This window comes from Eptesicus fuscus, chromosome 9 (genome assembly GCF_027574615.1).
Source record: "Eptesicus fuscus isolate TK198812 chromosome 9, DD_ASM_mEF_20220401, whole genome shotgun sequence".
In the NCBI taxonomy this organism is placed as follows: Eukaryota; Metazoa; Chordata; class Mammalia; order Chiroptera; family Vespertilionidae; genus Eptesicus; species Eptesicus fuscus.
Window position 1 is genome coordinate 88,666,054 of NC_072481.1, and position 26,364 is coordinate 88,692,417.

Genomic DNA, 26,364 nt, shown 5'->3' on the forward strand with positions numbered 1-26,364 from the left:
ATTGAAGTCCTGGCCCCCAATATCTCAGAAGGAGATAGGGTCTTCATAGAGGTAATTAAGATGGGCCCCAATCCCACCTTAATTACCTCAGGGAAGGCCCTATATCATTAGGTTGGGCCCTAATCCCACAGGACTGGTGTCCTTATAAGAAGAGATTAGGACCCAGACACAAACAAAGAAAAGACCAAGTGAGGACAGAGAGAAGGGAGCACCTACAAGCCACGGAGACGACTCATTCATTAGACACCACCTCTGCCAACATCCTCATCTCAGACTTGCAGCCTCTGGAATGTTGAGGAAATGAATTTCTGTTGGTTGAGCCCCCGGCCTGTGGGACTGGTTACGGCAGCCCACGCTGGCTGAGGCAGGAAGGAGGGACTGGGAGAAGATGGCGAGCCTGGTGTGGAAAGGACCGTCCGTGTACTCCATGGGCTCACCAGTGAGCGAACTGGGGGAACTAGTCTTCCTGCAGAAAGGCTTTTGGAGGAAGTGGTGTCTCTGAGAAGAAACCCAGTTCCCATGGGGGAGTGGAGGTAGGGGACGTGCAGTGGAGAAGCCCGATAACTAAGAGTTTCTTAGAACAAGGGGTTCCACAGCCTAAATGGAGGGGACATCTCTTGAAAGTAGGAACACGTTCTGGCTAACGATTTCTCTGTCCCAGAAGCTCAGGACTGGCACACTGCAGGTTCTTAAGGAATATATTTTGCAAAGTGTGCAGAGGTGGAGTAGGCATGTAGGAGGGGTGGGAATGATCTGAAAAGGGTTGGGGGCCTCGGGGAGTTGCTGGGGGAAGGGGTTTGCCTGGGAGTGGCAAGTAAAAAGAAGGCTGAGAGGCAGGGGATGAGGTGTCATTTAGAATTTCCAAATCGCTGCAGTTTAGTTAAGCTCCCCCTCTCCAACAAGCAGTGCAGTTATAGGAATGGGCTACTGAGAACACCTTTGTACAGCTCTTATCCTAAATATATCATTGCTTTACCAGATAATTTGAGGAATGCGTTATTTCTGATGGCTGATGGTTTTCCCTTTAAATGTTAACTATTTGGAGTAGTAATTTTTTTCTAAAATATATTATGCACTGCCTCATTTTTTCTCCCTTTTCTAAAAAATCAGAAAAACAATATTATCATAAACTTCAAATATTACTTTGGATTGTCATACAAAGGTTACTTTTTATAAACAAGATGTATATTAGGCCACAATATGATCACATCCATAAGAAACTAGACATACTTGAGGTAGCTATTTGCTAGCATACCCTAGGACTCCACAGTAAATTCCAATTTGAAGTTTTGTTTGGTTTTGTTATTTTTCCTCCCTATCTGGACTATGGCTGGTCACTTCTTCCTGAACTCAGTGTGCCTGCCAATAGCAACCTCCTCTTCCCTTTCTAATTGATCGTTTCTGATCTACAAAGGTTAGCCCAGCCAGATAACCAGGGTGGTTAGGAACGTGCGGATAGTAAGCATGAGCACCACATCTCCTTTTGCTGCCCAGAAGCCAAAAGTTGCTTATTTCCAGATTGATGAGTTGTTTGTTATACTTCTAAACTATCAACCTCATTTTAGATTTATTAGAATATTAGGGAAGGTTACATAACTCTTCTAAGCCAGCCTTTCCTCCATGACATAAGTTCATTGCTTACTAGAATTTTTTAATGAGTTAACTTCAGGGGACATGGAAAGGGCCATCTGTCCCTTCCTTCTGACTTCAGACAAGATCACAGAGACTGGGGAAAAACTGCTCTATTCTCATTGGATGAAGATTCTTTCTTTGCCTAAAATACTAGTACTTATAATTCAATATTTGTTTCTTTGTAAGATAGAGCTCTTCATTCACAAACCGGAGTATAAAGAAGTGCTTTAATATTCTGACAGTGCTTTAATATTCCCAATGACTCTGTCCACTCTGTCCACTGGTCATCTTGCTCACAGAATAGGTCCCTATGTTCCCAGGTCCAAGGATCAGACCAGAGTTTTCAACTGTAAAAAGTGCTGAAGACGTTGCTGTAACTCACACAACTAGATAGCCGTGAAAGCCTGATCATATGTCAACACTGAAGAGAACATGTGTATATCCTAGTGGACAGAGAACTCTCTCTCTTTCCCTCAAAAGAACGTCATATCTAGTGCTTGTGTGTCACTTCACGGTGAGCAGGGTATTGGGGTGATTTTACCCACTGCCTCCGACTTCAATATGGCAATGGACTTGGCAATTTCAGACACTACATCACATGCACACCTCAGGTAAGTAACAGAATAGATGCTCAAAAAATAAGTCTACGTTACTTCATGCTACTAAAGAAACTTGACATTCATTTACTCATTCATTCAACCAGCAATTGGTAGACACTGATAATGTTCCAGGCTATACATACAATAGTAAACAATCCCTGCCCTGATGAGTCTTACAGGCTAAGGATTTGATATGTGTTAAACAATAAAATGTCATGAAAACTTAACAAGCCTCACTACAAATTGCCTCCTTGGTGGGACCTTTCACCATAAAGCTAGTGTATACCTCTGTTGTGAGCTACACTGTGTCCCTGTCAAATTAATATGTTGAAGTCCCAGCCTCCAGGACCTCAGAATGTGTCTGTATTTGGACATAGGAACTTTACAAAGTACTTAAGGTAAAATGGTCTTTAGGGTGGAACCTAATCCAAATGGTGTCCTTATAAGAATATATTAACACACACACACACACACACACACACACACACACACACACACGACCATGTGAAGACAGAGGCAGAAGAAGAGCATCAAGAAGAGTAACAAGCCAAGGAGAGAGGCCTCAGAAGAATCCAACCTTGCTGACACCTTCATCTTGAACTTGTCTCCAGAAGTGTGAGGAAATAAATGTCTATTGCTTAACCCACCCTATCTATATGACTTTGTTACGGCAGCTCTAGCAGACTAATACAGCCTCGAAAGCCTAAGCCTTATCTGCCCAAATGTAGGGAATATTTGTAGGCTAGAACAATTTCATCAGCATTATAAGCTAGGATGCTGGGATGTAATCACCTGTGTGTAGACACAGTGGAATGAAAAGAGCCTAAAAGAATAAGACAGTATTAGATAATATTATGGTAAGACAAATTTGTGATGATTCTACAAGTAAAGGCAACTGGAAGCAACCTGTTTAAAAATCTGAAATTAACTACTAAAACTACCATACATCCATGAAATGAATATTTTACACCTATTAAAATGACCCTGGACAGAAACCAATGAGGGGAGAGGGGGAGGGAATAGGTGAAAAGGTAAGGTAATATAATCAATAATACTGTGATAAATTAGTACGGTGATAGATGATTACGAGAATTAGTGGGGTGATTGCATTGTAAGGTATAAAAATGTTGAATCACTATGTTATACAACTGAAATTAGTATAATATTGTATATCAACTATACTTAATTAAATTAAAAGATGAACTTGGAGAATACTTAATTTCGTTTTAGAAGTTCATTATATATATTTAAACGGGCTTAATTCGCTCTATTTTTCTCATATAAAATTATGTGGTGGCCACAGCTGGAGCCTGGGTCCTCTGCACAGAAACCCTGGTGTGGGTCTTTATTTATTTATTTGGTGTGGATCTTTACAAGATGGGCAGTGAGTTCCTGATAGGGAGACTTAGTGAACATGGTCTCCTTCCAGAGGTCGGGGGTGAGATAGCTGTAGGTCTTGAAGATGGCTTCAAAGGTGGCCTTGGCGAAGTTGCCCAGGGAGACAGTGTAGCAGTTGTGGATACCAGCCAGCAGCAGCCGCTTTTCAGGCACAGGGGCTGAGTCAATGCCAGTGGCCCTGGGGGTAGGGATGAGGCCACCAGCACAGAACCACTGTGGCCAGTCACCTTGCAAGGGATCATATGAGACTTGTTCCCCTGGTCGCCTCCCTGCACAGGGACAACAGAGAGCTTGGCCAGGATGATGACCCCACAGACAGCAGTGGCCACTTCCTTGGAGCACTTAACACCCAGAATGACATGTCTATTTGTAGTCCCCAAAGACGAAAAATGCCTTGAACCAGGTCCTCTGGCCAGTAGGTCTACTTCTGCATGTACCTAATCTTCAAAGCCTCGACCTTGAGCAACGCCTCCAAGAAAAAGTCAATGATCTGATTCCTTGATGAGCAGGGAGAAGAGATAGATCTCCTCCAGCGACTTGATCATGTCATTGACCAGGCGGCCTGGCTTGGTGATAGGGGTGCAATCCTTGACCTCTGCTTGCCTCCTCAACTCCCTGGCCTCAGTTGACCCCGTGACCTTGGCCCAATACACTGCCAAATCACCAGGGCCTCCCATTCCAGTGCCCCCTCCCACAGCACCCATGTCATCATTTGGCATTTCCTCGGAAAAGATGCTTATGCTATATATATATTTTTTTCCTTGATTTCAGAAAGAGAAAGGGGAAGTGGAGGAAAGGGAGGGGGGAGGGAGAGGGAGGGGGAGAGAAAGAGAGAGAGAGAGAGAGAGAGAGAGAGAGAGAGAGAGAGAGAGACATTGATGGCCTCCCTCTGGTATGCACCTGACCAGGGATCAAAACCACAACCTGGGTATGTTCCCTGACCGGAAATTGAACCTGCAACCTTTTGGAGCATAGAAGGATGCTCCAAACAACTGAGCCACACCAGCCAGAGCTCATGAAAAAAAAAAAAAAGGTTTTCTACAAATAGATAATTCCATTTTTGTAAATTATACTCACATATAAATTTTAAAATATATATTTTTATTGATTTCAGAGAGAAAGGGAGAGGGAGAGAAATAGAAACATCAATGATGAGAGAGAATTACTGACCAGCTGCCTCCTGCACACCCCCTACTGGGAATCGAGCCCCCAACTCAGACATGTGCTCCTGACCAGAATGGAACCCGGGACCCTCCAGTCCACAGGCCAATGCTCTATCCACTGAGCCAAACCAGCTAGGGCCTCACATATAAATTTAAAGAGACAGAGGGTGGCTCGGTTGGCATGGCTCAGTGGTTGAGCGTTGACCTATGAAGCAGGAGGTCACGGCTGGATTCCTGGTCAGGGCACATGCCCAGGGTTACAGGCTCAAACCCCAGTGTGGGGCATGCATGAGGCAGCCGATAGATGATTCTCTCTCATCACTGATGTTTCTATTTCTCTCTTCCTCTCACTTTCCCTCTCCCTTCCTCTCTAAACTTAATTAAAAATAAATACATAAATACATAAATAAATAAAAGACAGAGGGTGGAAACCAAAAAATTAAACTGGTTATTTCCGGGAAGTAGGATTATGAAGGATTTTCTCTTTCACCATTCTGCTTATCTCTATCTTCTTATTTCTTTATAATAGAATGCAATGATGCCCTGATTGGTTTGGCTCAGTGGATAGAGCATTGGCCTGCGGAGTGAAAGGTCCCAGGTTCGATTCTGGTCAAGGGCACATCCCCAGTAGGAGGTGTGCAGGAGGCAGCAGTAGGAGGTGTGCAGGAGGCAGCTGATGGATGTTTCTCTCTCATCGATGTTTCTAGCTCTCTAGCTCTCTCCCTTCCTCTCTGTAAAAAATCAATAAAATATATTAAAAGAAAGAATGCAATGATTTTGTTATAAGGAAAAAATTAAACAGTTTCATTAAATCTATTACATGAAGTGATTACCTTTAATGTCATAAACATCTGCATCAAAGTCAAGGATCTGAAGCAATTATCTACAGAATATGACAGGTAATACAGGTAATTCAAATTTTAAAACACACAGCCCTCTCCACATCAAATCCATTCCTCTTCCCCACAATTTATCTTTACACTATAATTGCATCAGTTCTTCATATATCCTATGGATTACAGCCATAACATTGTGTATCAGATCATGTTTTATTCCTGAATTGAAATCCAAGTTCAGGCTTCAGCTAAAAGAAGGGTTTTTCTTTCTTCTCCAGCCTCTTAGATGTTGGATTTTATAAAGCAAAACAAGGACTGCAAATATACTTGGATGTGGCAGATTACACGGAAAGAGCGTTGACTGGGACATGAGACAGCTCTGGGTTCCATCCTGGCTCTATCAGTTACTGGCTGTCACTAATACAGGTGTCCAATCTGGCCAACTTCAGTTCCTTCAACTGCAAAACAGATGCAATTACCACCTGGGCACTGTCATGAGGATTAAAAGAGATGACATGCATAAGGCATTCAAAAAAGGCATCTGGCCCATGGTAGGTGTTCAGTAAACTGTAACTGTTATACATTTACAAAATTGATGCTTGCCTTACTCAGTGGCTCAGTGGTTGGGCGTTGACCTATGAACCAGGATGTCATGGTTCAATTCCAGGTCAAAGCACATATCTGGGTGTCAGGCTCGATCCCCAGTAGGGGGAATGCAGAAGGCAGCCAATCAATGACTCTCTCTCATCATTGATGTTTCTCTCTCTCCCTCTCCCTTCCTCTCTTTGAAGTCAATAAAAACATATTTTAAAAATTGATGCTTAACATTTACATTTTACAGCCAAGCACATATATATTTCTTTACAATACAAGTGTTAAGGTTACATCAAATTTCCTATGTAATCTTTGTTTCTCACTCACATTGATGTTTCTCCCTCTCCCTCTCCCTTCCTCTCTCGCTGGAAATCAATAAAAAATTTTAATATATAAATAAAACAGAAAAGTGCCACAGTAAAATCATTATTTCTTAACTACTACATGATCATCATTCATTTATGAGTATGATTGTACAGCTGGATTTCTATATGTGTACATGTATAAGCATATAAGGTGCTTAAAAAGTTAAGTTGCTCAAAACATCTTAATGTTATTTAAATTATATTATGGCAACAATGGACAAGATAAACAGTTATAATCAAAATACTGACTTAGAGCCCTAGCTGGTTTGGCTCAGTGGATAGAGCGTCAGCCTAGGACTGAAGGGTCCCAGGTTCGATTCTGGTCAAGGTCACGTGCCTGGGTTGCAGGCTTGATCCCCAGTTGGGTGTATGCAGGAGGCAGCCAATCAATGATTCTCTCTCATCATTGATGTTTCTATTTCTCTCTCTTCCTCTCCCTTCCCCTCTGAAACCAATAAAAATATATTCAAAAACAACAACAATAACAACAACAAAAATCCCACCAAAATACTGACTTAGAAATTTTCTGCGGGATTAAAACAATGGCTTATTTTATAGAATGGGACAGACCTGAGTGAGGCGACTGGTCAAACGGGTCCTGTTGCTTCAGATGAATGTGGAATAAGTGCTGATTTTCAGACACACGGATAGTGAATAATATGCCCAACTTAAACAAGTAGGAAGTGGTGGAGCCAGGTGTGGAATCCAAGTCCTAGGATTGTGGAGCCCAAGTTCTTTCTACTGCACTGAATAGAATGACAGAAAAATTTAAATCTTGAGTAGGCTGTAAGTCTGTAGTTACACACAGAAGCAAACTTGCAATTAAAAAAGAAATAGACTGGAGAGAGAGGGGACAAGTACATCCAGATATTAACCATGTACAGCCCAAGCGGCATGATTCAGTGGTTGAGCGCTGAACTATGAACTAGGAGGTTATGGTTCGATTCCCGGTCAGAACATGTGCCCAGTTTGCGGGCTCAATCCCCAGTTGTGGGGTGTGCAGGAGGCAGCACATCAATGATTCTCTGTCATCATTGATGTTTCCATTTCTCTCTCCCTCACCCTTCCTCTCAGAAATCAATAAAAAAATATATATTTTTTAAATTGTAGAAACTTTCCCAAAGAGATACAGACAAAGATATTTGTATAAGGATGGTTGTCATTAAATTATTTACCATTATGAAAAACTCAAAACAAGCTAAATACTGGTATATACTATAGGGCTTTAATGAATAAATGGTAAAATATTTCAATGATGGAATAACATTAACCATTTGCAATCATGAAGTATAAAGCTACTTAAAATTGGAATTATTCAAAATACAGTAAATGAAAAAAAAATCTAACAAAACTTTATGTACCATTTTTAATTTTTGTTTTTATGTTTGCCCGTATTTTTCAAATTTCTATAATGAATATAATTACTTTTACACCAGAAAAACAATTGTTATTTTAAAATACCAATAAACTTTAACCAGAAGAATAGCTAGTTTAAGATTATAGAATTTAAATATAGTTTCTACTTAAAACTTAAATGTTTCAAGTTTTTGTACACATAGGAATTCAAAGTAAGAATCAAAGATAAAATGTTCCTGTGGGCCCCAAATCAGATATAAAATCAAGGTACAGATTTCTATATAAAGAAACTAGTGGTTAGGCCATTAAAAGGAAGATTCCCAGCCCACCACAACAGGCTCACCCCCCAGGAAATTAATTGATTTTCAGTATTCAAATTCATAAGAGGACTCATAAAGACCTCATAGAGAGACAGGTATTTTTAGGAGAAATAACCTGTATATTCAAGATAAGATTGATCCTTAATTCCTATCTTTCCTCTTAGTTAATGTTAATATTGCAATCTATAAATAAAGTTGTTCAAATTGTATGAACCTTCCAAGATAACTGATTTCTAATTTAAAAACATTTAAAAGGTAAGAAATGAAATCTATTTCTCCAACATATAAACAATATCCATTTCAAACCACACCCAGCCTTATACTTCATAGTGAAAATCTAGAGGAATTCCTTTAAAAATAAGAATAAAAATTTCCCCTAAAAATTTTTATTTAGTATTGTTTTGCAAGCTTTTCTGGTCAATGCAGCAAGACATGAAACAGATAAAGAAATTTAAATATTGGAAAGAAAAAGTTTACATTGTCATTAATTATAGATGATATCGTCTAACTAGAAACCCCAAAGAAATGAATGGAAAACTATATTCAAGAGAAATCTAATAGCTATAGCCATCATTTATTAAAATCCTTTATGTCCAACACTATAGCACTGTATTCTTAGAGTCAGGCATCTGCTAAGTAGTAGAGCTGGGATTCAAACCCAAGTCTGACCAATCCAAAGACTGCACAGACTGTTCTTTTCAATACTTTGCTTTGTAAAGTGGATAGTTATAATGCGCATGTACACACGTTTCCTATGTGAAAGCAATAACCATCACAAAAATCCAATTTAAAAACCCCATTCACAAAGCAACAAATTCAACAAGGTTTGTGTGCAACCAATAAGAGGAAAAATAACCCAATTAGAGATAAACTAAATATATATAGAAATAACAAGAAATAGAGATGGGGCAAGATTTAGATAGGAAGAATAAATATTTATATTTAAAATGTATATTCCAATTTAATTTATATTTTAAATGCAATTCTGATCAAAACCCCAACTGAATAAACTATACTATAAAGAGAATAAACAAAATTACCACATATGTCTAAAAGAAACAAACAGGTGATAATAGCAAAGAAAATTTTGCTAAAGAATTATAGGCAAAAGAGATAGCATATATTAAAATTATTATAAGTCCATAATTAAAAGAGCCTGGGACTATGCAAGAAAAAAAACAAATAACTAATAGAACATAATAGATAAAATAGAAGTAGATCTGTCTAATATACTTATTAGAAGTCAGTTTATGATAAAGAAAGCACCAATAATCATCAGAGATGGAAGGAATTAGTAACTGTTGGAATAACTGGCCACCAATTTAAGGGAAAACATCAAGGTAAATTCTTACCTCACACATACACAAAATAAATTCCTTAGGATTAACTAGTTAAAAATGTATTTTTAAAACAGAAAAATAAGACAAAAAGCTCAGTGGTTGAGCATCGACCTGTTAAACCAGGAGGTCACGGTTCAAGGCAGCTGATCAGTGATTCTCTCACATCATTGATGTTTCTATCTCCCTCTCCCTCTCCCTTCCTCTCTGAAATCAATAAAAAAAAACATTTTAAAAAAAACAAAATTTGTCATACTGCTAGAGAGAAAGCAATGTATCATACCACTGGAGAAGAAAAAAATTTTAAAACTTGAATGCAAATAAAGAATCTATAATAATCTATAATAATAAAAGCATAATATGCTAATTAGACCAGCCGTCCTTCCAGACGAAGCCGGGGCTGTGAGGGAAGTCGGGTCCTGGGTGTCAGAGGGAAGCCGGTGCCAGCAGCCGGGGGAAGGCAGGCCTACTCTTGCAAGAATTTCGTGCATCGGACCTCTAGTAGACTATATAAAATTAGAAATTAAAGAAACATCAAAAAAATAAAATTCATAAACCAAAGAACTTTTTTTGCATATATGCATAACAAATGAACACAGGCAACAGTGCAGTGAAGGCCGGGGGGGGGGGGGGGAGTGAGGGTTGGAGGCGGTCAATGTGGGGGGAAAAGGGGACATCTGTAATACTTTCAACAATACAGATACATTTTAAAAAATAAATGACGGGGGAAAAAAGAAAAACCATAAATAGCTTAACCCAGTGATTTTCAACTGGTGTGCTGCAAGAATTTTTAAAACGTGCAATACCTACCCTAGCCGATTTGGCTCAGTGGATAGAGCGTCAAAGGGTCCTGGTTCGATTCTGGTCAAAGGCATGTACCTTGGTTCCAGGCTCCTCCCTGGCCCAGGTCCTGGTAAAGGCACGTGCAGGAGGCAACCAGTCAATGTGTTTCTTTCACATCGATGTTCCTCTCTATCTTTCCCTCTCTCTTCCACTCTCTCTAAAATCAATGGAAAAATATCCTTGGGTGAGGATCAAATAAATAAATAAATAAATAAATACACAGCCTTCTTTAAAAAAAACAAAACTTGCAATGCCTGACTATTTAGTCAGGGACAGTGACCTCTTTTCCCTTAGATTGTCAAATTAAAAAAATGACAATAGCCAACACAACAATAGCTGTCTGGTGTGAATGAATCAAAATTTTACCCATTTTTTTGTCAGATCAGCAAACAATATATTTTTAGGTGTGCCGCAGAATGTAATAATTAGTTTATGTGTGCCACAAGATGAAAAGGTTGAAAAACACTGGCTCACCCACATAGAAATATGAACCATCTCAGTGGCTCTCTATGGAGCGCGCCTGCACCTTTCCCCACCCTTTTCCCCAGGTGTGTTTTCCTTGCCTCTCTTTCTCCTAAATTCCAAAGGCCCTTCAAACACAAAACAACAACAAAAAGAAATATGAACCATCTCTATGTCAAAAATAAAAAAGCAGCCCTAGCCGGGTTGGCTCAGCCTATAGAGCATTGGACTGCAGACCAAAGGGTCCCGGGTTCGATTCTGGTCAAGGGCATGTACCTTAGTTGCGGGATCCTCCCTCACTCGGGCCCTGGTTGGGGCTCCTGCAGGAAGCAACCAATACAACTCATATCGATGTTTCTATATGTCTTTCCTCTCTCTTCCACTCTCCCTAAAAAAAAGGAAAAAGTATTTTGTAACAAAAATTACAAAAGAAATATATATTAAGCAAAGTAGTTTTTAATTTTTCTCTTTAAATTAGAAAAAAAAAATGCCCAAAGTCCACCAAGATCTAATGAAATGAGCAAATACATTCATATGCTGTATTGTTAATGGCATTGTAAATGGGCATATAACCCTTTTGGAAAGCTTTATTTACACTATATATACATATTATTACAGCTTTGTGTTTTTAAAAAAGTTAAAAAGGAATGGAAAGAAATGTACCAGAAAGAAGTGTCAGTAATGGGAATTAGTTATTTATTTCCCAAATTTTATGTAATTGCTTTACTTTATTTTACTAATTTAAGTGGATTATCTTACACATACTATTATCTCCTTGTGTTACAGAGTATGGGATTAGAGACACAATTTTCAAAATCATCTAAAAAGCAATCATTCCACTTAAAACACAAACCTGAGATAAATAGGCCTTGCAATTTTCCATTTACCCTAGAAAACGAATGCTTTTGTAATAGGTGTCTTTTTTAAAAGCAGTGGACGGAGCAGAGATCTTTGTAAAAACTAAAGAATGTGTCCGTGGTGAGTTAGCCTTCGATGAAAGCACACCCCTCTGCAGACCAGCCAAATTAAGTGCCGTGGCTCCTGCCCACATGCTTGGAAGAAAGATCTTCCTAGCCCACCCCAAGTTACTACAACCTCCTTTCTAAGAGCTAGTCCTGATCTCATGTCTCTTATCTGTAGTTGCCCAAAGGAGCCTCAGAGATTAGCTAGAGCAGGCAGAGCACATGGTTACAGCTACAGACTCCAGGAAACAAAAAGGGCCAGGAGCCCTCTTCATGCCTTGTCCCATCCCACAGAAACACAGCAGGGGGCTCAGCTGTGCATACCACCAAACGCCAACGCAAAGCAACCATTGTCCAAAACCACCATGAGATGCCACCTTATGGGTGCCTTGTGTCAAAAAACCAGAAAACTACTGGTGGCAAGGACGTGGAGAAAACGGAATCCTTGTGTACTGCTGGTGGGAATGTAAAATAGCACAGCCTCTATGAAAAACAGTATGGCAGTTCCTTAAAAAATTAAAAATAGTTACCCCATGATCCAGTGATTCCCCTTCTGCATGTCTAACCAAAAGAATCTAAAGTCCATTATTCACGACAGCAAAAAAGTGGAAGCAACTTAGATGTTTATAGATGATGGATAAACAAATTGTGGTGTATATGTACAATGAAATATTATTCAGTCTTAAAAAGGAATGAAGTGCTAACACATGCTACAACATGGATGAACCTCGAAGAAAGTATGCTAAGATAAGCAGACACAAAAGAACAAATATTGTATGATCCCTTACGTGAGGTACCTAGAGTACTCAAATTCATAGACAGAAAGTAGAATGACGGGTGCCAGTGGCTAGGGGGGGAAGGGATGGGGTGTTGGCTATCTATCTATCTATCATCTATCTATCTATCTATCTATCTATCTATCTATCTTTACAACCATAGCCAGTTCTAGGTAACTGAGAGCAGGGTGATGCTTGCTTCTTGGGCTTTTCATAACTTAAAGAACATGGGACACGACAGGACACTGAATGCTGGAACCATAAAACAGTGCTGAGCAATTTCCTTATCACCAGCTCCTCAACTTAGAATTTTTTACAAAAGTAATTTACAAAGGGCAAAGTTCTCAGCCATGGGACTCCTGGGGTTTGGCTCTTATGGTGCTGACAGAGTTCTTTCATGTTCCACAGAGAACACCCCAGAGGCTCTTCCTGTGGCGACGCAGAGGATGACACCATGTTATAAGATGAGGCTAAAATGAGGCTGGCTGAGAGGTCTGGTCTGAGTACTTGCTTCAACCGTCTGAGCTCCAGTTCCAGGGATTATTTTGAGAACTTAATTGAGCTATAGTCAAACAGGTCAATTTGTAATTCGCCTAAATATGTCACCTGTCCCCAAGCTGGGGTCCTAAAGCACCATTCAACTCCTCTAGCATTGTTTGCTGGTCAAGATACAAGCCCACTTTTCTTATTGAAACCTGGTCCAATGGCTCTCTGAAGCTGCCTTTAGCCTCATAAAGACTCTTTGGCCACCTACTGGATTTTTTCAGCGCCAGAACCAGGCAGAAAAAGAGCAACTTACTGCCCTTGTTCAAAGGAAAGCGAGAAGAGTTGCAGACTAGAAGCTAGACAGACTTTATTATTCAGTACTCACTGGGATTTGCAAGAGAATAGCTCAGACACAGTCTGTTACTACCCTCCTCTCAAGGAAAAAGCCAATTATGTCTCCTACCTAAAGAGTTTAGCAGGAGTGTGGGACACAAAAGCTTCTATGACATCTTTATCCTGGGCACAAGGAGGGAAAAATAAAAGGCGACATATTTCAAGTAACTTTGCTATTTTTTTCTAAGTTACCAGGAGGAAAAAGGTTTAAATGACTTGCCAGTTTCTTCACATATAAAAAAGAATTATCAGCTACTTTCACTTTCTAACGAACAGCTCTTGTCTTCAAAATGAGTTCTGTCTGGGTAAGGCATTTCATTTAAACCGAAGTCTTTCTGATTAACAGAGAAAGAGATATTGAAACACACACACACACACACACACACACACACACACACACTTTTTGTTTTTAACACGAGCATTCTGTTGGATGTGACTGACTCTTGAGATTAGAGAGCAAAATCAGAAAAAAATGGAAGTTACAAGTCACTCCGGAAGAGCACACCCAGAGGGAAAGATTCATTGACGAGTTGGAACTTTTGGGCAGCGTGGCAGCTGAGCAGCAGGCGCAGGGTGGAAGCTGAGAAAGGCTGGACTGAGGGGAGGCAGCAGGGCCGCTGGGCTGCAGGGGGTGCTGGGAGCTGGCGAGGTCATTGTTGCAGCAACCTTGGTCACAGTTGTGTATAGGAGTCCAAAAACTAATTTTTCAAAAACGGATCAGGGTGTGAGAGGTGCTGGTAGTGAGAAACTGCTCTTCAGGTGCTAATCCTGCCAGGCGGTGCTGCCTCTAAGGAGGCCCAGAGAGAGGGTTTCGGATGCACACCCGCCAGCGCGGGGAGGGTCTCAGGCCTACCGAGTGCAACACACACATTCATCATACATAGATCCGGGGCTCAGAGAGCTGACGGGACTTGCTAAACGACCAAAGCTACACAAAGGTGGGATTTGGATTCAGGCCTCCTGACTCCCAGAGCCGAGTCTTCTTCTGACTCCCTGGGAACACAGCGGCTGGTGCTAGCGTGCTAGCATCCGTCAGAGCGCGGCCTGACAAGGCCACGTCGCCGTGTGCAGGCACCACCAGTGTGGCCTCTGCCGTCGGGAGGCGTGGCATTGGTACAGATTCCCGGAACCCTGCCAAGCACTCCAGTTGTCTGGTGGCAGCCTGTTCAGCAAAAGAAGTCAGGAAAAGAGGGGAAAGCACCTAAGTGGCCAGCAGGCTGGGGCCAGACACATGCAGATGGCTCCCCAGCTTGCATCTGTCAGTGCTTTCGTCTGCCTCGTCCTTCTCTCCAGCAGTTCTCCCGGAGCCTCGGGTTGCTTGAAGCATGGCTTTTACTTGACACTCTGTTCTCTCCCCCTTCCATCTCTCCAAGCAGCTAAGGACACCCTCGTGGACACAATGGCCTTATTAACGCTCACTGTTGGAGGGGGGGCGGGGGCGTGTCAGATCAACAACTGGCACTGTTAACCGGTTAAGATCATGAAGTTGGATACAAATAAAAGTGCGCATAAATCAAGAGGCCTGACTCAACCTTGACCCAGAGGTTTGCCTACAGGATCCATTTAACCCTTGCTACTGCCGTTGGAGGCAGGTATATGCCCCCGGTGTGTAGAAGACAGGTGTAGAGAGGTTAAACTGCCAAAGGTCAGAATGAGCCTGGCTCACTCCAAAGTCCCCACTTTGCCACCACTGCTCCGAAAATCACACCAGTGAGGGTCCCTCCGACTGGGCTGTCCGCTGCTTGAAATAAGGATCCTGACTCTCCTCAAAGGGCCTGTGGTTAAACTAGACCAACTCTAACTTACTTTGTTCAGACAACTCTAAAGGCACCGGTCTGCTGAACAGCACCCTCGGGGACAACATGCCTCACCCAGAGGATGGGACGTGAGAGGGCTGTAAAATGCCAGGTGAAGCACAAGCTGACAAGCCATTTCTGAGAAAGGGGAGGAAATTCGCGATTACTCCTGGCCAGCGGAAAACACACTTAGCTATAAATTCCCTACTGGAACTGCTTTCCCCCGTTTCCCCAAACGCAAGGCAAGCTCCGGATTTGAGAAAGCTGGGGAAGGGCCCTTATTTAGAGCATGGTCCAAAGGGTTACAAGTGGTAAGGAGGACGGGGCGATGGGGGTGAGGGGGTTGGCTGTTGCGAGCACAGAGGCATTGTTTTCCTGCCTGCCCTGTGAATGTACCGAAAGTTCCCCAAGCTAACAGTACAAAGGTTAGGGAGCGATTGATAAGTTGGGCAAGAGGTCTGCAGCTGAGACTGCTGCAGTGTTTAAACGCTATGATGAGCAACCACAGGAAAGGAGAGGAGAGTGAGGACATGGAACATGGCATCCCAGGTGAGAGGGCTTTGTTGGGAAGCTAACTATAGCATGTAATCTTTCAACGGAAGACACCATCCAGAGGAAACCTGACTTTTCAAACTCAGTTATATAATAAACGATGTTCCTCTCTGCACAATCCACCATTACCAGCTACCTCTCCACGCTTCATCAGCTACACTGACCACGAGTGTTTCAAACTGCAGAACGACATGCACTGGAGTTAGGATGGAATTCAAAAATCTGGCAAGTAGAGGCCCTGATTCCACCCTGAAATGAAGATTATTTGTGGGTATGCATGCATGTGCACTCTTCATTTAGAGGACTTATTTCCAGTTCCTGAGATCTCTAAGATTCCAAAACTGGGCACAGACCTTGGACTGTTTTCGGGAGGGGTGACACACAAAGCAGAACTACACTGGGCTCTGGCCATGGGCGACAACATCCTCTGGCTGTTCATGGAGGAAGTTCTGGGAGGGTGGCAGCTCTGGGCAGGGGAGCTGGTGCATCAGAAAGCTCAGAGGAGGCTCCTCCACGACCAGACGTGCCTACCGTGGCACCTGCCAGCAAAACTCAAGTGGCTGAAACTTACTGGCTTTGAAGCCAAAGGTGCTCCTAGATTGGCACACCACATCTTTCAGGGTCCAAATTAAACCATCTCCAGGTCCAGAGTGGTCACCCCTAGGAGAGACTTAACAGTATTCTTCTCTGGCAGAGAGAGAAGAGATTTCAATCTTCACTGGCTACGGCAGAAGGTGGTGTGGGAGAGCAGGCCTTGCGGTGGTTATTGCATTGGCTGCTTTGGTGCTGGAAGATTCCCAGTCTGGATGTGAAGGTTTCTATACCATTGCTCCCTGCAGCTGTACGAGAACATGGCCCATAGACACACTGCCTTAGTATGGCAAGGCCAGTCCCTCCTCAAACATGGATGTGGGGATTCTTAAAGGGGAAGTCTATTGTTTCCTTAAAATAGAAAGACTACCTAAATCAAAGATGCCATAATCCCTAGCCAGTCTGGTTCAGTGGATAGAGCATGGCCTGCAGACTGAAGGGTCCTGGGTTCAATTCCGGTCAAGAGTACATCCCCAGGTTGCTGGACCAATCCCCAGTAAGGGGCCTGCAGGAGGCAGCTGATCAATGATTCTCTCTCACAATTGATGTTTCTCTCTCTCTCTCTCTCTCTCTCTCTCTCTCTCTTCTCTCTCTCTCTCTCCCCCCTTCCTCTCTGAGATCAATAAAAATATATATTTTTAAAAAGATGCTATAAAAATGCACAAATCCTGATTTGATCTCTTATTAGCTGACAACTTAGACACATTACCTTACCCTCTCTCTGAGTTTCAATTTCTTCACCTCCAAAGGCACAGGATGCTCTATACTATATAGGACTGCTATGAAGTTAACCCACACAGTACTCAGCACAGGGCCTGGCCCACAGTGAAGAGAGGCATTCATTCAATCAGAGGTCCACTCTGTACCAATTCCAGAGTCACAACTGGATGCCAAGTGTATATATTTATGCTATATACAGTATTGTAAATGCTTGACAATTCTTTCTCAACACACATTTATTAGACATAAGTTCCATGAAGGCTGAGACCTTTTCTGTTTTATTAATTGTCATAACCCGAATGTTAACTAAATATCTGTTATATGAACACACTGATAAACAAAGTGGAGATGCGACACTATTTGGAACAACTGTATATATTTACTTGTAGGTTTGTGCCCAGGAAGTGATGTAAAGGAGCATTTCTTAGAAGTTAGGGGCCACACTGCCTTGTGTGCCATTATTAATGCCTGGTGCCAACACAGTCTCTGGTACACAGTCTCCTAACCCAGGGGATCTCACACGTCTTGGTCTCAGGACTCCTTTGATGACCCCAAAGAGTTTTCGTTTATGTCAGTTATATATATATATACACACACACACACACACTAGAGGCCCAGTGCACGAATTTGTGCACCAGTGGGGTCCCTTGGCCTGGCCTGCGGGATCAGGCTGAAACTGGCTCTCTGACATCCCCCGAGGGGTCCTGGATTGTGAGAGGGTGCAGGCCAGGCTGAGGGACCCACTGGTGCACAATCGGGGCCAGGGAGGGATGCAGAAGGTTGGCGCAACAGGGGAGGGACTGTGGGAGGGCTTGCTCAGTCCCGATCGGCCAGACCCCAGCAGCAAACTAACCTACAGGTCGGAGCATCTGCCCCCTGGTGGTCAGTGCATGTCATAGCGAGCGATTGAGCAGCCTTAGCATATCATTAGCATATTGAGCTTTGATTGGTTGAACAGACGACTGGACAACTGGACACTTAGCATATTAGGCTTTTATTATATAGGATTGGTATTTCCCATGTTAGAAATGAATCTAAATCTAATTTATCTAAAATAACAATGATAAACCTATCACATGTTGGCATAAATAGCATATTTTTATGCAAAATAACTACTTTCCAAAACAAAACTTTATTAGAAGTGTGCATTTTACATTTAAAAAAAATCAATTTGAATGCCAGGCTCTAACAGATAACTGGATACTACACATCATGTATCCTCTGAGTTAGTCCAGAGAGTAAAAAAGTAAAAAAAGCAAATCTTATTGTTATAAAAACAGTCTGACCTCCCTCATGCACCCACTGAAAAGATATCAGGGATCCCTGGGAGTCCCCAAACTAGACTATGAGACCCACTATTTGACTAGTGATAATAATAAAAAAAAAGTATTTGTTTCTACTATTAAGGCTAGTTTATTTTACGAACATCTAAATTTCAAATTTCAAAATTGAACCCTATTTTCAATCATTTGCCTCAATGACTATACCTTCATTCATCTGGAATCTTCTGTAATGTAAAAACCAATCAGTGGTGTGAATGATCTGAATTTCATGCATTTTGTGTAACAACCTTACCACAAGCTTTAACTTACATTTCTAATTTAGCCTCCATTCACCTATTTATTTGTTTTAAATACTGTTGTATTATATATATTTCTATATATATATATATATATCTATATATATATATATATATATTTTAAAGAAAATATAATGTATTTTTCTTTTTTTTTAATATTTTTATTGAGGTATTATATGTGTACATATCTTACTATTACCCCCCCACCCCACACCCACACATGCCCTCCCCCCCCAGAGTTTTGCGTCCATTGTTTATGCTTATATGCATGCATACAAGTCCTTCGTTTGATTTCATAACTCCCCCACCTTTCCCAAACTTTCCCCCTGTAATTTGAAAGTCTGTTTGATGCTTTACTGTCTCTGTATCTATCTTTTTGTTCACCACTTTATAATGTTCTTTATTATCCCTAAATGAGTGAGATCATGTGGTATTGTTCTTTCATTGACTGGCTTATTTCACTTAGCATAATGTTCTATAGTTCCTTTTTGGGATGAAGCAGGATATATAGGAATAAATACATAGTGTGTATCTTTACCTGAAACCTAGTTTCTCAAATAAACCCTTGAATAGAATGGGCCAAAATCAGTTGCAGCAAAGTAGGAGTAGTTAACATTTAGGCATTTGTTTTCTATAGTTCATGTTATTAACTACACTTCCTGATTCATATGAGCTGTTATTTAACATTTAAAAATTTCAGCTACCACACATCTAATCCACGTAGAGGGTGTTTTGCAGAAGATCTCCTAGGACTGTGGAAAGGAAGAAGAATGCCAGGTAAATCACATGTATTATCATTTACTCCCCACAAATATCTATGAAATGCTATTATTTCTTTCCCATTGGATAGGTGAGAAAACTGAAGCTCAAAAAGGTTCAATAACTTGCCTAAGGTTACACAGATGGTAAGTGAAGCCAGACTGTGAAACCAGGTCAGTGGTGTGCAAATGCTGCTGTGGTGTGTTCATTGTGTGGAATTCAGGGAGCTGTATATTTATGATATGTGCAGTTTTCTGTGTGAGTATTACACTTCAGTAAAACGTTGAAAAACAAAACAAAACAAAACAAAACAAAAAACAGAAAAAGACCATGGGCCTTTTCTACTCTATCTGAGTGGGAAGTCAATGGGACAAAATTAGTATGAAGTAGAACAGAAGGGCCAAGTAATGAGTTAGGGGCAGGGGCCCTGATGTTACTGCCTTAACTCTTCAACACTGATGGGATTATATTTAATGAATGAAATACTGAATTTAATGAATGGATTCTTTATTAGGTCTCTTCCACTCTTAACGCTCATCCTCCAAGGACACAGGCTCAGAGGGATGGTGTAAATTACAACCCACGCCTGTGTGCCTGAGCCCTCCACAATAAGGCAGGAAGCCTAGAGTAAAAACTAGTAACGATGATACTAATACGTACCTCTTCATTTTATTATTATTTTTGTTAGGTTCTTCTTCACCATTAAAAATATGTATAAGCAAGTGGAATATCCATAAGTAGGTTTTCTACTTTGCTGGGTATTAAATTCCCTGCAGGCCTGATATTTTAGGAGAGCTTCTCCCAGAATCTGCCACTGTATATTTAGAAATCTTAAACAACTTTATCACTAGCCTTTAAAAGAAAGCCCTACTATATGAATCATTTTGAAGTTAAAATTCTTATGGCATATTCATGATATGATTCAGCTTAAGGCAGTGCCAGTATAAAACCAGATTAAAGGGATGGAATAAAGATACTGTGCTGGCTGTCAGGAACTAGTCTTGCCAATAACTAGTTACCTTGTACAAGTAACTTAATATGTAGGTATTCCCTTCTCTTTTCAGTAAGGTGGAGAAATTGAGCTAGGTGATTTTTAAATTTAATTTATTGGAGTGATACTAGTTAATAAAATTATATAGGTCTCAGGTGTACAATTCTATAACACATCATCTATATTGTGATGTTCGCCACTCAAAGTCAAGTCTCCTCACCATTTATCTCCCCTTTACTCTCTCCTACCTCCCCCTAACCCCCTTTCCCTTTGGCAATCACCATATATTGTCTGTGTCTAGGAGTTGTTTTTTGTTTTGTTTAATCACGTTACCTTTTTCTTCCAGTCCCCTCCCATGTGACAGCTTTCAGTCTGTCTCTGTATCTATGAGTCTGTTCCTATTTTGTTAGTTTATTTTGTTCATTAGATTCACATATAAGTGAAATTATATGGTATTTGTCTTTCTCCAACTGGCTTATTTCACTTAGCATAGTATTCTCCAGGCCCATCCATGCTGTTGCAAAAGGTAAGATTTCCCTTTTTTATGGCTGAGTAGTATTCCATTGTGTAAATGTACCACAGCTCTTTTATCCACTCATCCACTGATGGGCACTGGACTGCTTCAAAATCTTGGCTATTTTTTTTTTTTTAAGAATTTAGTGGAGAATACCAATTCTCTTTTTATTTTAAATATATTTTATTGATTTTTTACAGAGAGGAAGAGAGAGGGATAGAGAGTTAGAAACACCGATGAGAGAGAAACATCGATCAGCTGCCTCTTGCACACCCACTACTGGGGATGTGCCCGCAACCCAGGTACATGCCCTTGACCGGAATCGAACCTGGGACCCTTGAGTCCGCAGGCCGACGCTCTATCCACTGAGCCAAACCGGTTTCGGCATTGGCTATTTTTTTAAAAACATTTTTTAAATTGATTTTAGAGAGGAAAGGAGGAGATAGAAATATCAATGATAGAGAAACATCAACATCTATCTGTTGGCTCCTGCATGCTGCCCATATGGGATTGAGCACACAACCTGGGCATGTGCCCTGATCAGGAATCAAACCAGTGACCCCCTGGTACAATGGTGGACGCTCAACCACTGATCCACACCAGCTGAGCAAAATCTTGGCTATTAAAAAAATAATGCTGCAATGAACAAAGAGGTGTGTATATTCTTTCAAATGAGTGTTTCAGGTTTCTTTGGGTATATTCCCAGAAGAGGACCATTGGGTCAAATGGCAGTTCCACTTTTAATTTTTTGAGGAAACTCCATACTGCTTTCCACAGTGGCTTCACCAATCTGCATTCCCACCAGCAGTGTATTAGGGTTTCTTTTCTCCACATCCTTGCCAGCATTTGCTGTTTGTTGATTTATTGATGACTAGAGAGGCCCAGTGCATGAAATTCATGCACGGGGGCGGGGGAGTACCCTCAGCCCAGCCTGCATCCTCTCCAATCCGGGACTCCTCAGGGGATGTCCGACTACCAGTTTAGGCCCAATCCCTGTTAGGCCTGATCCCAGGGATTGGGCCTAAACTGGCAGTCGGACATCCCTCTCACAATCTGGGACTGCTGACTCCTAACTGCTCACCTGCCTACCTGCCTGATTGCCCCTAACTGCCCCCCTGCCAGCCTGATCACTCCTAACTGCCTCTGCCTGCCGGCTTGATCGCCCCTAACTGCCCCCCCCTACAGGCCTGGTCACCCCCAACTGCCCCCCCCCCCCAGTCTGGTTGCCCCCAACTACCCCCCTCTGCTGGCCTGGTTGCCCCCAACTGCCCCCCTCTGCTGGCCTGGTCACCCCCAACTGCCCCCCTTGCCATCCTTGTCAGCCCACGCAGCCTGTGTTTGGTTGTCCATCAGGTTGTTTCGGTCGTGATGGCCCCTGGCTTTTTATATATTAGGATAGCCATTCTGACAGATGTGAGATGATATCTAATTGTGGTTTTAATTTGCATTTCTCTAATGATTAGTAACATTGAGCATCTTTTCATATGTCTATTGGCCAGCTATATGTTCTCTTTGGAGAAGTATCTATTCAGGTCCTTTGCCAATTTTTAAAATTGTATTGTTTGGGGTTTTGTGTGTGTGTGTGTGTGTGTGTGTGTGTGTGTGTGTGTGTGTGTTGAGTTGTATAAGTTCTTCATAAATTTTGGATATTATCACCTTATCAGATGTGTCTTTGGCAAATATGTTCTCCCATTCAGTGGGTTATCTTTTCATTTTGTTGGTTTCCTTTGCTGTGCAAGCTGGATGTTTTTAAGGTTTCTTCATGACCAAACACTCTACAATTCTGAGGTGCCTCAAAAATAATTTTATTAAATTCCCACCTACATGTTGCTCAATACTAGACATTGAAATCCTCTCATGAAAATTAAGGAGCCCAATTAGGGCACAGAACATGACCATATTTGGTACAGTGGTAAGCAAATTGAGTACTTATGGGCAAAGTTATGATGTTCCTTCAAAAACATTTGGGTCTCCTCCAGTTTCTAGACATCTGTCAATCTTGTTAGAGGCCATGATTCTGGCCATGATATTAGCTCTGATGGATTCTTACCTGGCCAAGTGGTTAGGCAAAGACAACAGAACCAGGGGACAAAACAGGGAAGCCAAGCAAACGATGTAGGACATTATAAGCCATTGAAAAGGTCTCTTTAAAGCACAGAGTGCTTTACCATGGCTCTTTCATCTGTTTATCTACTGGGATGTCTGGGTTACTATGACATAGATAGCAATTCTCTAGAAAACAGAAAATCCTATTTGATTATTAAGTCAAAAGCAGAAAATACAGTGAAACAAGGCTAATCTCTGGAGAGAGAGGCATTATCTTCATATTACAACCACGATGTAGAAATTGTATGACCATGAATGAGTTTCTTCACATCCCTAAGCCTTAGCTACCTGTTCCATTGATTATTAATAGAAGTTAATGAAGAGAGTTCTTATGAGGAATAAATGGGAAAATACATGTAAAACACTTATCACAGAGCTTGGTATAGGGTAATATTTCTATTCTATCCCAAAGTCTTTTCATTTCTGCATGGGCATCTGCTAAGAAGTTACCTGTTTGTCTAAGAAACTATGATTGCCTGTATATGCCTTCCTTTTGTGGAATTCCTACCCCAGGCCATGGGGTATCTGAATGCTCAGTAAGGACTTCCTAAAGGAATAATTTATAAGTCACATAACACAATACCAAGGCACAGTTATGATCCAAGTAGACCTTTTGGGCCCATTTCTGCTGTATGCCAGTTTTCTGTTTTTTTTTGTTTGTTTGTTTTGTAATTAACAAAAGGAAGGATTTTGCTCTGAGGATCAACAAAGACAATTCTGCATCAACTTTTTTACTCTGAGCAAGTTACTTTACCTCTCTGTGCCTCAGTTTCCTCTTCTATAAAATGGTGCTAATCACAATACCTAGTTTTAAATGTGAAGTGCCTGACACACGGCACTTAATTGGGGTTGGCTATATTATCTTAAACCTCTTGTGAAATTTCCCATTAATATGTTTTGTTTTGTTTTTGTTCTTTTTAAAAAATATATTTTATTGATTTTTTACAGAGAGGAAGGGAGAGGGATAGAGAGTTAGAAACATCGATGAGAGAGAAACATCGATCAGCTGCCTCCTGCCCACCCCCTACTGGGGATGTGCCTGCAACCAAGGTACATGCCCTTGACTGGAATCGAACCTGGGACCTTTCAGTCCACAGGCTGACGCTCTATCCACTGAGCCAAACTGGTTTCGGCCCCATTAATATGTGATCAGTGAATACCTGAGCCTACCATAACTTCAGCATTGTTACCAGGTCCTACTGACTGTCAGGGTATCTTAAAATATTTAAATCCCTGACTCACTGTCTTATTCCCTTGGCCTAGGTCGGCCATGGAATCTGCATTTTCAGTGAACCCCTTGAGTGAGCCAGCCCAGGCTCACTGAACTGGCAACTACTACCCTGGAACATGCTAAAGAAACCGGATCAAATGCTGGGTGATTCCCCTCTCCCTCCCAGAGACAGATTTATGGTTTGGGTAAAAACCATTAAGAACACATTGGTTTTTTTCATTGGTTTCACTTTGAGTTTCTGCCTCCTGCAACACAAAGTGAAATCACACAGAGCCTGGCAGTTTGGGTCTTCACCTCCCACGTGAGGTGAAGTACCATGTGACCAGAAAGCTTAGACCTGAAACCAGAGGAAGACACAAGTCAAGGGGAAATCTCTCTACTGTTTTCTTTTCCTTTTTTCCTTCTTATTAAAAGAAAGAATTACTACAACCCCACAGAGATGTGTGTGACAAATAGAAAAGGAGCAACATGAGTTTCCTCCAGGGAAAGCTTACTTACCAGATGTGAGTCAATGTACAGTCAGGGCTCCAACCTCAAAGGGTGTGGCCTCCTCAGTACAGAATTTAGGAAAAAATAGGACCTGAAGCACACTGGGGATGGGATGGTCCATAAGCAAATACTGATGTGTAATGATCTCATACGTTTAAAAAGAGATAATGAACAGAAAGTAGCCTGCTGTGCAAGATAAAATGAACTAGACCACCCAAACGCTCAGACAGGCTTTAACAACAGAAGTCAATGAGATACAATGGTTTAAAATTATGCAAAATTCATAATATGTTCAATCCCATGAAACCAGAGCAGCAATTGTGATGGAAAATCACCCAGATGGAAGTGTCCATATTTCTTACCTACTCCTAGCAGCATCTTATGCAACACAAGCACTTAATAATTATTAATCAAACATTACTATCATCAACTCATAAAACATACTAATAAAAACACAGGAATATTGTAAACCCCTCCAAAAAATCTTTTAAAATACCATTTACAATAGCATTAAAATTTGTAAGGTTCCTAGGAATATATATAATATATATTTTTATGTTATATGTATATATAGAAATATATTTTACATATATCATAGTTTTATAAAGAAAATTTAAAAACTTTCTTGGGACATTGTAAAGGTTATAAATAAATAAAGAAATCAACGTTCATGCACTTATGTGCTAGACACTATTCTAAGTTCTTTACACATATTATATGTAACCATTTAATCATTTAATCCTCTCAATTACCTTATAAGGTAGGTACTGTTATGATCCCTATTTTACAAGTAAGGAAATTGAGGCACATTAAGGTTAAATAAATTCTCCAGGGTCATGCGACCAATGAGGAGTGGAGCCAGGATCTGAACCCAGGAAGCTGGACACCATCCTTCTAAAGATTCTGGCCCAGCTGGCCTGGCTCAGTGGGTGAGTGTCAACCTATGAGCCAGGAGGTCACTTCAATTCCTGGTCAGGGCACATGCCTGGGTTGTGGGCTCGATCCCCAGTGTGGGGCGTGCAGGAGGCAGCCAATCAATGATTCTCCCTCATCAATGATGTTTCTATCTCTCCCTCTCCCTTTCTCTCTGAAATCAATAAAAATATATTTAAAGAAAATAGGGTAACCAAATGACCAAAAGCCTTATTATTAATCAGAGAAAAGCAAAATAAAACCACAATGAGACTGGCTGATTTGGTTCAGTGGTCAAGAGTGTTGGCTCATGAGACCCAAAGATGTAATCAATACTTTTGTGATATTCTGCCAATATAAGCCAGATGTGGCGAGCTGTTTGGGGCTGCAAGGTCTGGAGCGCTTTTGCTCCCTCGTATGCCGCCAGCTTTTAATGAATGACTCCATAATTCGGGGAAAAAAAAAAAAAAAAGAGTGTTGGCTCATGGACCAAAAGGCCACTGGTTCGATTCCTGGTCAAGGGCTCATACCTCAGTTGCAGGTTCAATCCCCGGCCCTGGTGGGAGTATATGGAGGAAGTAATCTCTCTCCCCTCCCCTCCC

General features: G+C 41.3%; 1 long non-coding RNA gene and 1 pseudogene across 4 annotated transcripts in view; both read right to left on the minus strand.

The window, feature by feature from the left end:
- Positions 1–3,517: 3,517 nt before the first annotated feature.
- On the minus strand, positions 3,518–4,348 carry LOC103298126 (40S ribosomal protein S2-like; annotated as a pseudogene).
- Positions 4,349–5,614: 1,266 nt separating this feature from the next.
- Positions 5,615–26,364, minus strand: part of LOC129150373 (uncharacterized) — a 32,782-nt gene continuing 12,032 nt past the window's right edge. For 2 of the 4 annotated variants that reach the window (XR_008557114.1, XR_008557116.1), the window contains exons 2-3: positions 7,158–7,333; positions 5,615–6,086 (exon numbers count right to left, since the gene is read on the minus strand). This is a non-coding gene — a long non-coding RNA (uncharacterized LOC129150373). Of the gene's footprint in view, positions 6,087–7,157; positions 7,334–10,410; positions 10,511–11,181; positions 11,286–26,364 lie in introns of those variants that run through there. The other 2 variants (XR_008557115.1, XR_008557117.1) reach the window with 2 other exon arrangements.